General features: G+C 35.7%; 1 protein-coding gene across 1 annotated transcript in view; it reads left to right on the forward strand.

Annotated features, from left to right (window-relative positions):
• Positions 1-18,906, forward strand: part of LOC5578987 (transcription factor grauzone) — a 68,620-nt gene that overhangs the window by 7,566 nt on the left and 42,148 nt on the right. The gene's annotated exons all lie outside the window — the stretch shown is intronic.

An 18,906-nucleotide genomic window follows, 5' to 3' on the forward strand; every position in this document is an offset into this window, starting at 1 on the left:
TTTCAACATAGCAGTTAACTACTGAGGAAATGCTCTTATGCATAATAGAGTAAACTGTACTTTACTGCTTGTATTTATCCTCAGAATTCAAATTTTCTGAATTAAAAAGCATCAACAGTACTCTCCGAACAACTTTTTTGAAATTGACGTGGGTTGTTTTAAAAGCATTTTGTTATTAAGTTTCCTAGATCCACTCATTGCCTAGTTTGGCGCATTTTGCTCGAAATTTTGAATACATAGAGTCCACTCCATCATATTATGTTAATCCTTACAAGTTTGCTCAAAATATTACTGGTGGTGATCAATCGATCAATTGTCCAGCTTTTAACACTGTTTGGTTTTCTAGATTTGTGCTCCTGATGATGGTAAAATTTTTCACTTTTATTATATTTGATGTAAAATTGCAGCATGGGAAAGTAAATAAAAAAAACTAAAATTTTGCCGAAAATACGTATGTTTCAGATATCAGGATATGGACAGGATAATTCTTGTTTTTTTTAAGTTGTTTCTGAAAATAGTTTGTTTAGACAATACCGCCTTTCTTCAGGCAGAGGCGTCTGGTCAGCCTGTTCAACCTGTTCATTGAACAGGTAGACCATTTGAATCAAAATCGTACAACTAATTTAAAAAAGTAAATCAAATTCAACAAATTTTAAAATAGCATGAGTGTGGGTTCATACGTACTACATAGAAAGTAGCATAACAATTGTCCCAAGGCACCAAGAACGATCGCGTAGTGTGCTGAGTTCACGCACCATGTAAAAAGCTCGCTTGACATCCACAGCACAAGCGTGGTATTTCACCAAAGACAGCAACGCAAAAGTTGAAGAGAAACTACTGTGCCTGTTCAACTGCTGCTGTTGAACCAAATCCCATATAACTAAGGTCCCACATACATTCACAGCTTAGTAATCTGTACACGCTCAAAAGCATACATGTGTGGAAAAAACCCGTTCAACGAAAGAAGTTGAACAGGTTTTACTTTTTCTCCTTCCGAAATTTTGTGCACGCTAAGCAGTTTCCTAATAGAATGCATTTTGTTCGGAATAGATCGGATGTCCAATGTCCATCCAAACATATTTACATCAACTTAGAAGGATATCCACATTATAAAATGAGAGGTTTTAATAATTAAAATCAAATTTATAACAATTCGAATGCATACCAAGCATACGTAAATTCGATTAATCCAATGTTAAACTAATCATTTCTGGTCTTTGGTGAAGTTAGCGCAGTCAATATGGAAATAGAGTGTTCTTAGAGTGCAAATTGCATGCTTTACGGTGCTAACTTTCATGCAATACGAAATCGGTTTCTCTCGACAGGTTCAACCAGCCGATTTGAACAAGCTGAAGATGATAAAAGCTCAGGAAGAATGTATTATCAATGGAATTAGCGCATATTTTAATATTTTAATAATAGATGATTCCATATCTGTTTTCTCTATAGTTTATTGTGGGATTCATGTTGTTTTTAAAGAAGGATTAACCTTTCTAACGGGATTTTCGGCTCGCCACCGAAGCGGACATCGATGTGTTCTTACGCTGCATTCATACAGTTCAAGTACCGCCGTGTGGGGTGATATTGGTCCTAGGGGGTGACTTTGACCGCCCTTTTCGATGCATCTCTTGAATTGCACGGGAGGCAAAAAAACTAATCCATGACCATCTAGTGGCTATTTATAACGTATTCTTGAAGCTTGCCACATTGTTTTCATTATTCTGGTTATAGTTTACTGTAAAAATCTTGGCCCAAAGTCACCCTTATGGACCAAAGACGACGGTATTGCTCATTTTAAATCCACATCGAGCGGCGGCGGTAACGCGCAGATATGCGCGCAACGTCAACATTCAAGTAGGTTTAATTTTTTTTTGTTCTTCAAGTACGCGAATGTTTGTAATTATCTAAATCTGAAACATTTGATGATTTTTATTATCACTGCGACGATATACCACCATTTTCTGTTAATCGCATCCCGTGGATTTTTTTGCAGAGTACAATACGCACATATTCACATATTAGTTGTAATGCTTAAGGGACCAAGAAAATTATTTAAAAATATAGTGTTTTTTCTATATTTCTGCCGGATACACGAGATTAATATGCAGATGAAAACATTTGCAAATCAAGTAAAACGTACCAATAAATCGTAAAAAAATGCACACTGCAGTTATTTTACTAAATACAAGAATATATGCAAATACGCGCACATTGATACATTTTGTTATTTCTGATATGATTTGTAACTGAAACGTGCAAAATCCAGTTAATCACCAGTTTACCGTTTTTTTTTCTCTGTTCGGATGCGCCACTGCGACCAGTATTTAGATCTATTGTGGCATTATCCGTATCCTTAGTGTATAGTGCATGTCGCATTACTCCATTTCCATTGATAGGTAATGGAGCATCGATTTCTGTACAGTTCTTGTTTTGATTCCTCAGATATTGATGCAAATCGACTATGATGAAAAGGTCCCGCTATTTACATCCTTCATAGAAATTTACATCTCAGCGAAGGCGCGCCCCTTAGCAAACATAATCGATTAAATTTCTGAGAAACCAAATCGGTACTACTGATATTTGACCATGCAACGGAACTCTAGTCCCATCCTTGTTTCGCTTTTAGTTTAGTCCCAGAAAAATACTAAAAAAAGGGGCTTTATGCTAGCAGCAAAACCGAATCAAGCTAGAAAATTTGTTTAGTAATCAGAATTCACGTGAGTCCTTGAATTACCAGAACTTACAGTCCTTGTTTAGTTAATACTCATGGTTATCCTGGCTTCAAGTGTAGTCTCGGGACTGACCAACTCCGAGTCTTTAACCATCTGCTAGGTATAATAGATTAATTTTCAGAAACTGTTGCCAGTAACAAGGACTTTGTACCACGAATCCTTGAATTACCAGAACATATTACCCTAGCCCGACAAACCAGATGAGACTAGGGTTCAAATTGGTAGATCTTACCCCGTAACACACCACGAAAAGGTGATCTACCCGCGTTACGGGTCAACGGGTTTACCGTTTACATAGGCGTTATTTACCCAATTAAAAAAAAATATTTTTCTTGTTGTTGCACAGGTGGCTTATTTGAGCACGCGACGCCTCTGTCTTCAGGATTTTTATCAAGAACTTTCTTATAGATATGACCTGTTTTTTTTACTTAGAATATTCCCAGGAAATTCTCCAGAGATTCTGAGGATGCCTCTCAAAATTTTAATCCAGAACATTATTGAAAAACAAAAATTCCAGGAATATTATTTGAAATAATCTATTAATAAGCTCTTGACATTTTGTGAGATTACCTGGAGACACTCATAAAAGAATTCTTAGAGGAGTTTCTCGCACCGTTGCTGAAGGCACGACAAATTCAAGAGGAGCACCAGAACACTTATTAGCGTATAATTCAATCCCTGAATGCATTCCGTTAAGATGATAATAATACGAAGCCATACCTCGAATTTTCAAGAGCACTAGTCTAGAGAACCAAACAGCGCTCTGAACTGAAAATTTGATCGTTTGATAAATTCCAGAATGAAACCAACCCATCAAATTTTCAACGCGAACGGTTGTCAGGTTCTCTAGATCTGTGAGCATGAAAATTTAAAATTTGGCTTTATTTATAACCATCTTAGAATGAAGATACAATGAAGCCACGCCTTAAAAATTTTCAAAAGCATAAATGTAGTGAACCAATTACAGTGAATCCACAATTAAGAATCACCCACAATTTATGAATCAGCTGCCTTTAAAGGACAAAATAACAGTAAAAAATAGCACAAAACATCACGGAAACATTTTCACTTATAATTTATTTTGAGTAAAATTGTTTACGTGATGTTTTGTGTTGATTTTTGTTGTTATTTTGTCTTTTAAAGTCAGCTGATTCATAAATTGTGGATCCACTGTAATTGTTCGTTCTGAGAATTGGATCCATTGATCATCATGAGCGTGTGACCAATCGATCAAGTTTGGAGCATGAACAGCTATTTGGTGCTCTAGATTTGTGCTCTTAAATATTTTAGGTGTAGCTTCGTTGCATCTTCATAAGAATATTTAGATAAACTATATTGGCCAACGGCCACCGGAGATATTCCGGATTTTCCGAGGTCATGTCAAAATGGCATTTTTCCTGTCACTTGTATTTTTGTGCGGTGTTAAGTTGTATAGATGTTTACAATTTTCCAAGAAACTAGAACTAATAGGAAGTTGAATGCCGGCAGAAGCATTAAGACTCGTTGAAAATCTTCAGAAATATAACCATTTCCGTAAAACTGGTCCGGGATCAATCTTCAAAATGATGCTTCCAGCAGCATATTCAGAACCATTAGATGTACTGACCACTCTATAGTAGGTTCCAGGTGCCATAGGGGAAGTGGTCAGTTAGGAACACATCTGGAGCCATATCAATATTGGTATCAAACTTCAATATTTTCAAAGGTGATGATTCTGGAAGCATTTTCAGCACCACCTGGCTGCCGGAGGATGTGTCCAATTTGAAACTTGGCCGGAAACAGATCGATATATGTAAACAGCTTCAATATTTTTGAAGGTGATGTTTCTGGAAGCGTTTACAGAGCAACTTATTTCAATCACCACTGTATAGTAGGTTCCAGGTCCCCTGGGGGATGTGGCCATTTAGGAACGTGCCTGGTACCATATCAGTATGGATATCACACTTCAAAATTTTCGTACATGATGCTCCCGGGAGCATGTGGCCAATTCGGAAGAATCAGCGGCCCAGATAGCCGTAGCGGTAAACGCGCAGCTATTCAGCATGACCATGCTGAGGGTCGTGGGTTCGAATCCCGCTGGTCGAGGATCTTTTCGTAAAGGAAATTTTCTCGATTCCCAGGGCATAGAGTATCTTCGTACCTGCCACACGATATACACATGCAAAAATGGTCAATCGGCAAAGAAAGCTCTCAGTTAATAACTGTGGAAGTGCTCATAAGAACACTAATCTGAGAAGCAGGCTTTGTCCCAGTTGGGACGTAACGCCAGAAAGATAGATAGATAGCTTCTAAAATCTTGATACTTGATACTCACTAGACCAAATTTGCCGTCGACTGCTTCCGGATTTCATAAATTTTCCATAAAGTTATAAGCATTTGAATTTAGCCAAAATTTTGCCTATCTCAATCATTTTGCATATCCCCTGTAATTCTAAAAAATCTAAATTCTATTCTTGGAGAAACTCAAGATTGAAAGAAATACTCTAATAAATTTTAGAAAACCCTGGAGATAAGAAGCTTTTAGAGAAAGTCGTCAAGTATTGAATGAATATCTGTAAAAATATGTTCAAGAATTTTAAGGGGATTTTCTGAGATATATATGTGAAATTTCTTGAAGCCATTCTTTAAAAAAGTTCTTCGGCAATGGCCAGAATTTTACCTGGAAAAAGTAATAGTAAAATTTCAGGATAATTTTTTAAAAAGCATAGTGGATGATCGTAATAGTGTTGCTTCTTATATAAAAAGGTGTATTCAGGTTCAATCAAGAAGGGGTCCAGAATTGTCGTATATGCCTAAAATTTGTGAAATTATATTTGAGGTAGTTCAGTAGCCGAGCACATCTTTGTTCAATTGCTCAGTTTTATCATATCAACTTGAATACACGATAAAAAAAATTATATCTGACAAATATATTTCAGTAAAGTGATAGCTTTGGTCAGCTTATTCATAAAATAAACTTTACATCATGCAAATAATCGGATATGTATCTAAGCTTCTTGTACAAATCGTACTAATTTCGGTTCAAATTAACCAATTGAGTGGCCTGGATTTTTTCTGGAAAACGACTGGAAGGTCAGGGAAAGTCAAGGAATTCTAGTTTCAAAATTGAATCGACACCCTGTTTTTTTCAACTTTCCCGGAGAATATCCTGGGATTTTTATACGCACAAACACGTCGGAACCCTTGACGAACAAAATTGAGAAAGAATCATTCAAATCCGTTGACCCGTTCGTAAGCCATTTCGTGACATACAAACACCATTAGAATGGTGTTTGTATATCACGAAATGGGTAGAGAACGGTCCAACAGATTGTCACAACTCTTTCACTGTTGCATTAGCCAAGGGTTCCGACGTGTTCGTGCGTAGAAAAAGTTTAGGTAAGTCTTCGAAATAGTCTTAGAAACGGGAGGAAACTAATGTGCCATTTTGTTTGGGAGATTGTATGACATTTTTCAACAGCCTACTTGATGGCAAGACGAAGTTTGCCGGGACCACTAGTTTATATAATAATATAAGATAGAAGATACAATTAATTTACCAGCCTTTAATCATCGGAGAACAGATCTATCGATCAATTTCCACAAAGAAAGTTTAAATGTCGTGGATTTCTATTTGATGGTTATTAGAAACAACTTTCCTCTTTCCGGATATTGATGGGTCTTTGCAGAGGAGCATATGACTCATCAAGGACTGTTTATTCTTGTTGACTTTTTGGGGGGGGAACGCCATTTAACATAGAGTCATTTGGCATAAAGCCGTTTGGCATAATATAATTTGGCATAACGGTCGTTTGGCATAATATAAGTCATTCGGCATAATCATTGAAAACTGAGTTGCTATGTTTTTGGCGTTACCATTGCTAACATTCTCATATATGATTTTCCCTTCTTTTGGTCATAGGCTGTTCTTTCTCATTACGTTGTTAAAAACTAGTGTTTTGCATTGAAACTACTAACATTTTCATTGACAATTTTGCCTTCTTTCCTACGTTGGCGTTATGACTACTAACATTTTCATCGACTATTTTCCCTTCTTTTGATCACCAGATCATCTTTTAAGTAGCACTATTTAAATTTATAATTTCTTTTCTTTTATGCCAAACGTCCATTATGCCAAATGACCATTATTCGAAATGACCATTATGCTAAATGACTTTATGCCAAACAGGGTAGCCCCACTTTCTGGTATGTTTCAACCGATTTTTACCGATCAGCTTATGGGTTGCTTCCAAAGCTTCTTCGGGAAAAATTACCGATATGTAAATCGAATGCTTCTATTATGTTTGCACTTTGCATCAGAAGTTTTTGCACATTTACAGGCATAAAATACCAAGTCGAGCCTAGGATACAAACTAGTGGAATTAAATGGTGTAGTACTAAATTCGGTTTTTCATCTACTTATAAAATACCAATCATACTCGTTCAGGTAGAGCTGTCATGTTTGACTTAGATCTTGGTTTTCTTTGTTTTGATAATTATCAAACGAAACCATTGCGACGGTTAGCAACCTTTCATCCGATGAAATTGCTTCAATAAACTTTTGAATATTGGTTGGACATGTCGAAATATCACTACAATTAAGGTGCTCCTTAATGCAACAGTTGATGCTAAAGCCGAAATTGTCGGTTTTGCTTTTGAACATCTCTTTTGAAAATTATCGGATATCGGTTCGATATCGATAATGTCAAATCCGATATCCCTCCCCTTGGTTATGTGACCTTGCCGCGATGGGAGGGCACAATCCATTAGCCCCTATGATGGAAACCAAAGGCGTAACCTGTAGTGGTGGTATTTCATTTTGGCATTTTTGCTTAAAGCCGCGTCATTATTTATATGGCATAGACGCACTAATATCTCGGATGTGATCCAACGGACATTCTGCGTCGTTGATAGCATTGATGCACATTGCAAATAATAAATCTATTCGAAGTGGACCTTAATACTATTCGTGACGATCAGTTTGTATTTTGCTAACCAGAATGATCCGTAGCCACTCCTACTATTAGCTAGCTAGATACATCATTATCATATACGACGTAGGAAATATTACTCTAAGGAAAATGACTAGTAGATTCACTGAGTAGAAATAAGTGGCGGCAATCTTATTTAATATGGTTTTTACATTGCCATAATAAGAAATATCTCATTTGCAACAATGGTATAAATCCCAGGTATAAACAATCTAGTTCCAGCTTCATTTTCGCAAAATTTACAAGTAGAAAGTAGGCGTTGTGAAGCATTGCATTTGCCACCGAAAAGTGAATTCTGTAATATATGTTAAAACCTAAGGTAACTATATTAATGATATTGGAAAGTAAGACGCTGAGATTGATCATTAGGGTACATGCTAGTTTCGAGAAATTGTTGAACAGACAAGGAAAGTGACTCATTTTTCAAGGACATATGAACGTAATGACAAATAAATACTTCCAACAACAAGAATAACGAAATAAACTAGAGCTATGACTGAACAGCCTAATTTTTTTCAGACTTGACGACAATTAACATTTAAGACTTACGTAAAAAACAAGAGTAATCACAATAACATGACTAAAAAGAACACCTAAATGACACATTATTCAAAATCATTTCGACTAGACAGTATAACCCTGTACTTCGGTTCTGCCAACTCGGTCGAGGCAGATTTCTTGTGTTACAACGTTCTAAAGTGCCAGAATGAAGTGTTGTGGTGAGCACTTGAAGATGGGATGGAAGGTCATTACTTCACGTTAACGCTTTACTGTGCTTTACTTATACTTCTCTAAAAAGTTCTGTACAATAATCGACCCTGCGCATAACTATAACAGTTGCAAATACAATAATCTGTCCTGCTAACACATGTCGCCACGTTAATTTTATCATAATGATCTTTTATCTACATCCATCGAACCATGCTGAATGCCCGTTGTGAGAATATCACCAAGAATTTCTCACATGCAATAAAGCAGGATTGTCCTACATTGAAGAAACATCAAGGTTTTCGCTCTTCGGATACATATTTTGTGTGTTTCATCAGTGTTGATGAGATGTCTTGAATGCCGTACATGACGTACAGAGATCATTTCCATGGAGTTTCTCGGAAGCTGCATGGGAATTGTTATTGTGGGAATCCAAAGAGCGAATTTTGTATGACTTCAGTGTAGGCCTACTGCAATAAAGCATGTTACAATCACTAACATTTCTTCTCTCCTTATCCGTGTTTCCATATCTAACCCGCCATTCCACGAGGAATTCATCAGAGAGGAACGACATCCTGTGAATAACTGAATATCATCCGGAAAGCGATCATCCAGCCTAGCACCATATTGTACCACGTCTTACCTGGACCAGTCAGCAGCAGAAAGTGAGCCGGTGATATTTGCTGCATACAAGGGCCTACACTGATGGAACTCATATTGAGTGCAATCCACTGGAAGTTGAGCTCAGTTCACACTTCATGTAAAGAACCCTTTTGTAGGACAGATCAGTCACTACGGACAACACAGGGCAGCGGAATCACCAGGAGGATCACTACCGACGGGGACAAGACCGACAACCCGGGGTACTTTCGGAGATCGCGTAATACAGTGGCAACACGAGCGATACGATTGATAGTTGTATATTCACGGTCGGTTAACAATGGACAGAGGGATATATTGAACATATTCTAAAACAGTGTTTCCCAAACTTGTTCAGCCTTTCGCCCCTTCAGGCCAATATTTTTTGGAATCGCCCCCCTGAAGAAAAAAACATATTTTTTTTTTCAGCTCAATGCAATACTGATCTGTCAAAACTCAACAACAACACATATTGTATTATTGATGTAACGAAATCTATCAAATCATTAAGTTAAATGCCATAGTAATCTGGAAATGTAACACAATTATTAAAAAAAATGATTGAGTCATGAAGCAACTCTCACATGCAGTTTCTTCTCTTGTGACTACAAGTCAGTCAAATAAGTAGTTTCAATAAAAGTTATTGCAGTGCTCAAATCAACTTTTCTACTCAAATCTTTTAATACCTAATGCTTTCTAAACTGAACCTCAAATATTCTGAACATATACCATTCTTCTTTTGAAATAATTTTTAAAAGAGGTCAACAGTTCAATTTTTCAAACGTTTGTATCAAATAATTAAAGTGCATTTCAGGCTACCAAATAAATGCTTTTCAAAATACGGTTCTCGTAATCGTTTAAAAAAATGAATTCGACTTCTTCTTCTTCTTCTTTCCGGCGTTACCTCCCCACTGGGACAGAGCCTGCTTCTCAGCTTAGTGTTCTTATGAGCACTTCCACAGTTATTAACTGAGAGCTTACTATGCCATTGGCCATTTTTGCATGCGTATATCGTGTGGCAGGTACAATGATACTTTATGCCCTGAGAAGTCGAGAAAATTTCCAACCCGAAAAGATCCTCGACCGGTGGGATTCGAACCCACGACCCTCAGCTTGGTCTTGCTGAATAGCTGCGCGTTTACCGCTACGGCTATCTTGGCCCCTAATTCAACTGTAAATAAATTCAACTTGTTTTATTAAATATTCAGGCGATAGAATGAAGGAGATATCAAAATACAGAACACATATCATGTGATAGAACATTTCATGTTTTCATAAGATATCAACAAAATAGTTATTTAACCATGATGAATATTCAAATTTTAACTAATAAAAAAACCTTACTTCTCAATAGAGTTTTCTCATTTTACAAGACATTTTCAGTGTTCATTTTAGTAATGCGTATTTGTAGTAAGAAGAAAAAAAAAACGATCAAACATTTGTTTATTTTGCAATGTTTCTTTTGGTGAACAGACACGGATCAGCCCGCGACTGGTGGAACCCAATTTCACCGAGTATAGCACAAATGGTATCGTTCCACACCTTAGCCCCTTGCTTCAACCCGTATAAACTTCTTTGGAGCCGACAATAGAAATATTAGTAGTAGAACGCTAATGGCGCTGTTCTCACAAAACTGAATTAGTTTATTATCACCTTCAAATATATCTTTTCATTGTTTGTTCGATGTCATGTTGTAGTGGACGGTTTTAAAATTTATTTGACACTTTGAGGATCGGTACTCAAGCTGTCAGCGCGTGGCAAACTAGATGTTGGTAACACGAACAGTAGCGACATTAGCATTCTTAGGTTAATGCTTCTACTGAGCCGACACACCAACTTTTCTTCGCCATGCCGTACCGTAAAGTGCCCTAATTCAGCGCATTGCCTAATTCCGCGCATTTCATACAAAACGATTTATATATGGAAATACACATCAATATTGCAACAACTTTCAATGCCATTTGATGCTACTACTATTTAGAATAAGTTCGAATCATCAATAAAAGCAAATAAGGCATTTTTTCGCGGCGTAAAAAAATAATCAGTGGAGGCCCGTCGAAGTTGACGCCATTTTTCTAATTTCCTTAGCGTCCGTGCTAAGACTGTAGGACAAAAACAAAAGCGATTTTTTCTATTGAAAATGTTTTATTTTTTATGCAATTTTCTATGGAACTACTTGCTACAGATATGTTTCATGATGCTTCTATGAAATCTTATCAAATATTAGCATAATTATTGAGTCTCATCCCAAAAAGTAATGCGCGGAATTAGGTCACATATTTTTTATAATGCCCTAATTCCGCGCACTGTTCTTCGCTGAACAATAAACAAGTTAAACATGCTATATTCGTCTTCACATCTAACTATTTCAATGAAAAGTGTCTTCATGCATAAATACGTTACGGGCAAGCAGAATCTCGGGAAAGCTCACTTACAGGGAAACTAAAAGCGACCGTCCAGAAACCACGTGGTCATTCATGGTGAGAGGAAAAGTTTATCCAAAGACCAAAGCCCATAAAAATTTAAAAATTGTTGTCTGAACAATATACCACAAGAGGAGAGAATCTATACTAGGGAGGAATGTATGGGAAAAATTTTGCCATCGAATTTCAAAAAATGGTAGTGCTCAAAAGTTTTGTCTCCTCGAAAAAAGTCCCCATGCAAAATTTGAGCTCAATCGGACTTCATTAAGTGGACCCCCAAAGCGGTCAAAGTTTGGCTTTTTTGACCCATGAAAAATCTCCATGAATACATAAATACATGAAATTTCCGAAATCGAAATTTTTTTTGATGCCAGATGTCTTAGAAATGCATGAAACGTCGAGATCTGGTGTTATTTGGAATTTTTTTTTTTTTTTTTTTTGAAAAAATCGACCTTTTGGGACTTAGTTAATTTTTGAGTTGGGGGAGTGAATTGAATTTGAAATGAACGATTTGAATTCAATTGCTGAGAAATTCACGGCAATAGTATTGAAACATATCCTATATCATTTTTGGCCACTGAAAGCATATTATATGTGATATTTCATTAGGGTGGTTCATTTACTTTCCATTAGGGTGGTCTTTTTTGTTAAAAATAAAAAAAAATAAAAAATAGAATTTTAATTGAATATTGAAGACAATAGTATTGGAACATCTCTCACATTATCGTAAGCCATTTTCTACATTTAATATGTGGTATTTTATTACGGTGGTCCTTTAAAAAAAATTGAGAATTAACAATTAATGTTAACATATAATAAGTGATATTTCATTGGGGCTATTGTCCTCAGTTTTGCATATGGGTGATCATTTAATTTGTAAATAAAAAAAATATTCTCAACAGATTTAACAAATCAACTTTGTTTGTATAGTTTTGAATCATGATTCTTCATTGGCATGCAACTCTTCGTTAAGATATTTTCATTAAGGTTTTCTTTTGAATAGTTAAAATAAAACGTGCCAATAACAATAATCAGTGAATTCAGTGAAGCACAACTCTAACTGCCATAATCAAAATACAGATAAAAAAGGAATGAAATAATTTTTGACGTATTCAAATTATGACAATAGGGCGTCATCCACAAATTACGTAACGCTCATGGGGGAGGGGGGGGTAGCCTCATGCGTTACGGCTCATACAAAAATTTAAAATTTTCCATACAAAAAGAGTTACGGACGGGGGGGAGGGGGTTGAAAATTTCCAAATTTAGCGTTACGTAATAAATGGACGCCGCCTAGCTTGATGGGCGACGATGAAGGGCAACAAAAGTGTTAAGTTTATATTTACAAAACAGATTCTCAGCCTTGGGCTCCTTCATTCCCGAAACAAAAGTACGTTGCCTTCTGCTTGCTATAGTACACGCGATTCGGTTGTGACAACGTAGGCAATTCCAGTTTTAACAATCAGTTCTCGTTTATTCTTCAAAGATGTAACAAAGTTCCTTATAGAAATTTCGTCGGAATTTCATATGGATTTTTTCGTTGGAGTTTTCAACGGAATTTTCTTTGGAGTTTCCTTTGGAATTTTAATCGGAATTTCCTTAGAAACTCCTTTTAAAAATTTGTATTGGACTTTTCTACGAAATTTCCTTTGAAATTTTCTACGGAATTTTCATCAAAATTGGAAATTTATCCTGAATTTGCTTCGGTATATCCTGTGGAATTTTCTTCGGTATCTTTAGAAGTGCCTTTTTAAATTTTCTGTGGTATTTCCTTCGAAATTTCCTATGAAGTGTCCTTCGGAATTTCATTCTGAACTTTTCATTGGAATTTTCTTCGAAATTTACTTCGGAGTTTCTTTTTGAGTTTCCTTCGAAATTTGCTTTGGAATTTTGTTTGAAGTTTCCTTCCGAATTTCTTCTAGAGTTTGTTTCGGAATTTCCTGTTTCATTATCTTTGGAGCTTCCTTCAGAATTTTATTCGAAATATTATTTGGAATTTCTTTCGAAGCATTGGAATTTACTTTGGAATTTCCTTCGAAATTTTCCTTAGAGGTTTCTTCGGAATTTCATTTGGGATTTCTCTTGGACCTTTGAAATTTAGTGCGGAATATTCTTAGAAATTTCCTTTACAATTTTCTTTGTAATTTCTACAGAGTTTTCTTGAGAATTTCCTTACAAATTTGCTTTGGATATTCCATAGAAAATTCCTTAGAAATTTTCAACGAAATTTCCTGTTAACTTCCTTTTTTCATTGCAATTTGCTTCGGAATTTGCTTTGGATTTTTTTTTGGAATTTCCTTAGAAATTCCCTTTTGAATATGCTTTGGATATTTTTCAGAATTGTCGTCGGAATGTCCTTTGGAATGTGCTTCAGAATTTCTTTTAGAATTTTATTCAGTTTTTTTTTTCGGGATTTCCCTTATATTTTGAAAGGTTCCATCGAAGTTTCCTTTGGAATTTCTTTTGGAGCTGTGATTTTTTCTTCGAAATTTCCTTAGAAATTCCTTTTTGAATTTCATTCGGAATTTGCTTTGAATTTTTTTATGGAATTTCCTATGGAGTTTTTAGAATTTCCTTTGGAATTTTCCACGGAATTTTCTTCGGAATTTCCTTTGGAATTTTCTACGCAATTTTCGTCAGAATTTCCTCTGAAATTTGTTTCGGAAATTCCGTTGGATTTTTTTTAGTTTCCTTCGGAATTAACTTTGGAATTTCCGTCGAAATTTCCTTAGGAGTATCCTTTAAAATTCCTTTGCAGTTTTCTTTGAGGCTACTTATCAAATTTTCTTCAGAATTTCCTTTAGAATTCCTTTATTACTTCCTTCAAAATTCTCTTTGAAATTTCTTTCGGAATTTCGTTTGAAGTTTACTTCCAAATTTGTTATAGAGTTTCCTCGGAATTTCCTTTAGAATAACCTTTGGAATTTCCTATGGAGATTTCGGAATTTTATTTAGAAGTTTTGATTGGAATTTTTTACGGAATTTTCCTTTGGACTGTTTTACGTTATTTTCATCAGAATGTCCGTTGAATTTTCTCGGAGTTTACTTTGGAATTTCCTTCAAATTGTTTTTTCGTAATTTTCTTAGGAGTATCCTTTAAAATTCCTTTGTATTCTTCGGAACTTCATATCTCATTTACTTCAGAATTTTCTTTGGAATTTCTTCATGAATTTCTTTCAGTAAGTTGCTTCAGGAAGTTATTTTGGATTTCTTTGGAATTACTTCTTCAGTTCTTCAAAATTTTCTTCGGCGTTTCCTTTGGAATTTCTTTCGGAATTTCTTCTGGAATTGCCTTCGGAATTTTCTTTGGAATTCGCTTCGGAAGTTCCTTTGAAATTTCTTATGGAATTTCCTTTGCAATTTCTTTTAGAGCTGGCTTCTGAATTTCATTTGGAATTTTCTGCGCAATTTTCGTCGGAGTTTTCTTTGGAATTTGCTTCGAAACATCCGCCGAAAATCCATTCGGATTTATTTTTATGGAATTTCTTTTTGAATTTGCTTTGGAATTTCTTTCGGGATTTGCTTTGGAATTTCGTTTGGAATTTCTTTTGGAGCTACCTTCGGGATTTGATTTGGAATTTTCTACGTTATTTTCGTCGAAATTTACTTTGCAATTTGCTTCGGAATTTCTTCTGGAGTTTCCTTCGGAATTCCTTTTGGAGCTCCATGCTAAATTTGATTCGGAATTTCATTTGGAATTTCTTTTGAAGCTTTGAAATTATTTCGGAATTTTCTTCGGAAGTACCTCTATAATTTTCGTTTCCTCTGGAATTTCCTTCGGAATTTTCTCTGGAATGTCCTTCGGAATATCCTTTGGAATTTCCTTCGGAATTTCCTCTGGAATTTCCTTTGGAATTTCCTTCCGTATTTCCCCTAGAATTTTCTTCGAAATTTATTTTTGGAATTTACTCTGGAATTTCTTTTGAGATTTTCTCTGGAATTTCCTTCAGAATTTTCTCTAGAATTTCCTTCGGAATTACCTCTGGAATTTCCTTCGAAATTTCCTCTAGAGCAGTGTTTCCCAAACTTTTTTAACTTTCGCCCCCTTGAGACCGCTAATTTTTGAAATCGCCCCCCTGATTTGTACTTCAAACATTTCTATTGAGCGCTACACTACGCTGAAGTTCTGATCAATCACAGGCGTCAAAAGAATCAGTCGAGTTAAAATGATTTTGATTTTTAATTGATAAAAATGTCCATCATGTGTGATTTTGAAGCATTCATATATTCCATAAATATGTTCTCGACTATCAATAAAAAAAAGTCACACGCTTTGATTGTCTGACAAATTGACTGACAAATCTTACCGATATCAATTGAAATTTAGTTTACAAGAAATATGATAATCCTGACTGCTGAATGAGTACATACATCAGTTCGATCATAGATTCAATTTTGGCCCACTTTCTGCGTATATGTTGTTTTTTGTTGAGTTTCAATTTTTTTTTTGACTATTCTGAAAATAGTCCTATGCAAAATAAAAATTAAAAGAAAATACTCAATTCATTATCAATGCACGTCAGTTTTTCTCAGACATATGCTTCCAATTCGATGTCGCTTAGTCGTAACTACAGTTGTGTTATTTTAAATAGGGTTGTTTATGCATTCAACATTTAGTAGTTTTATCATTGTAATCCAATTTTTGTCTGCTGCATGTTCCTAAATTTATTTTAAAACTACTGGTTACACGCATTTTAATCAGTATTCATAGTTCAACTAGTTTTAAAATAAATTTAGGAATATGCACAACAATTCCATTGAAAACTGGATGCCATCAATAATAACAAGCAGTTGTTTTATAATAAGTCTCTGCAAAAAGAGGCATTATAGTTTTTTTTTCGATGAAGATATAAATTTGTAAAACAACCTTATGTTTTCATATATTTTAAACTTCTTTAATACTTCCTATACCAAAAATCAGGTTCTTCATGATGGCATTATTGACATGAGCGATTTCTCTTCATCAATCCTTAACAAATACATACATACAGGTTTAAAAATAGTTTGGTATCGAATAATCTAATGTATCTTTTGGAGACGAACCAACCACCGATTAAAAGTCTTGATAATAATAATAATAACTCCAATGTATCAAAAAATTCTCAGATGTATTAGAGTAAGTATAACGATCCATTAAATCATGAGTGTAACTACCAAGTTTTTTTTTATTTGCTTCCATACTAGCACTTTCGCCCCCTTTTGAGCTTTTTCGCCCCCCAAGTTCAGTTTCACAAATGTTCGCCCCCTTGGACCTGAAAATCGCCCCCTGGTGGGCGAATTCGCCCACTTTGGGTATCACTGCTCTAGAGTTTCCTGCGAAATTTCCTCTGGAATTTCCTGATAAATTTCGTCTGGAATTTCCTTCGGAATTTTCTCTGGAATTTCTTTCGGAATTTCCACTGGAATTTCCTTCAGAATTTCAACTGGAATTTCCTTCGTAATTACCTCTGGAATTTCCTTCGGTATTTCCTTCAGAATTTTCTCTGGAATTTCCTTCGGAATTTGCAAAACTAAATTGGAAAGGTCACTGAGGCTCAATGCTTGATCTCTGAGATGAGTGCATCTGAAATCACGAAGTAGCAAGCGGATTTTGTATGAGACGAGGACTCCGAACTGGTTCAGCTTAGTGAAGTGTTGCATTCCGAATGAAAATCACGCAAAACTTTTCAAAAGGACCTTTCTAACAATGAGAGGCTTTCTAGAAAACTCTTTTGTTGTTAACTAAGTTACCTTTACATTTTTCGTCGAACATTACGCAAATATTATGTGTGTGTGGACTACTACACCATAATCTTTCGGTATGTAGATATTAAGGTTGAATTTTTTACAATGACACCATAATTAAGGAAAGTGGACGAGACTTTTCCGAGAAATCATGGTTTCAAACTGTACGAAAAATGATGCACCCTAATGGAAAATGAGAGAAACTCCCCAATGAAATATGTTAACAGTGTTCTACGATGATGTCGCATATCAAATGGAACTAGAGACGCATGAATTCAAAGGAATTTAAAGCCTCTCTAAACAAAAATGAAGACAATGGCCTACGATTATAAAAGAGGTGTTAAAATACTAAAAGAATCAAATTCAAAATTTCTTGATTTTTTTTTAATTTTCGGCAAACACCAATGGAAAATAAGTGAGCCACCCTAATAAAATATCACGAATCTAATGAAGGAAATGCTCTACGATGATGAAGGAGGTGATAAAATACTATTGTTTTAATATCCCATTCAAATTATGATTTTTCGACAGAAAGGCCCACCCTAATGGAAAACAAATTAACCACCCTAATAAAATACCACATATTAAAGTAGAAAATAGCTTACGATAATGTGAGAGATGTTCCAATACTATTGTCTTCAATATTCAATTAAAATTCTATTTTTTATTTTTTTTTAACAAAAAGGACCTCCCTAATGGAAAGTAAATGAACCACCCTAATGAAATATCACATATAATATGCTTTCAGCGGCCAACAATGATATAGGATATGTTTCAATACTATTGCCTTGAATTTCTCAGCAATTGAATTCAAATCGTTCATTTCAAATTCAATTCACTCCCCCAACTCAAAAATTTCCCAAAAGTCCCAAAAGGTCGATTTTTCCAAAAAAAATTTTTTCCAGATAACACCAGATCTCGACGTTTCATGCATTTCTAAGACATCCGGCATCAAAAAAAAAATCGATTTCGGGGGGCCTTTGGAGATTTTTCATGGGTCAAAAAAGCCAAACTTTGACCGCTTTGGGGGTCCACTTAATGAAGTCGTATAGCGAGGTGACAATTCTCGACTCGAGTGAAGTGACTCTCCATTTGATTTGCACGGCGAGTCACTTCACTCGAGTCGAGAATTGTCACCTTGCTATACGACACCGACAATTGTCACCTCACGCCAGTCGTAGAATAAACCCACTGGTCGAGGATCTTTTCGTTTAGGAAATTTTCTCGATTCCCAGGGCATACAGTATTTTCGTACCTGCCACACGATATACACATGCAAAAACGATCAATCGGCAAAGAAAGCTCTCAGTTAATAACTGTGGAAGTGCTCATAAGAACACTAATCTGAAAAGCAGGCTTTGTCCCAGTTGGGACGTAACGCCAGAAAGAAGAAGATTTATAAGTATGAATAAAATGGCAGTGAGCGAAATTAGGAGCGTGCGCAAAATATGGTAGCATCGCGGTAATTTCGCTCGCTGCCATTTTATTCATATTAGGGAGCCGGACCCAATTCTTGGCACTTTTGATTCACTTCGGCAGTGGGGTTTTTTGAACGCCACAAAGCTCATATTTGGCCACAATATGCGTCGTAGTGAAGTGCTCCTTATGGCTTTTAAGTTTCAGACAATTCGGCCGAGTAAAAACCCCCATGCCAAAGTGAATCATGGAAGTGCCCAATTGGTTCTGCACACTACTTGATACAAATTGGAC

This window comes from Aedes aegypti, chromosome 1, assembly GCF_002204515.2.
Source record: "Aedes aegypti strain LVP_AGWG chromosome 1, AaegL5.0 Primary Assembly, whole genome shotgun sequence".
In the NCBI taxonomy this organism is placed as follows: domain Eukaryota; kingdom Metazoa; phylum Arthropoda; class Insecta; order Diptera; family Culicidae; genus Aedes; species Aedes aegypti.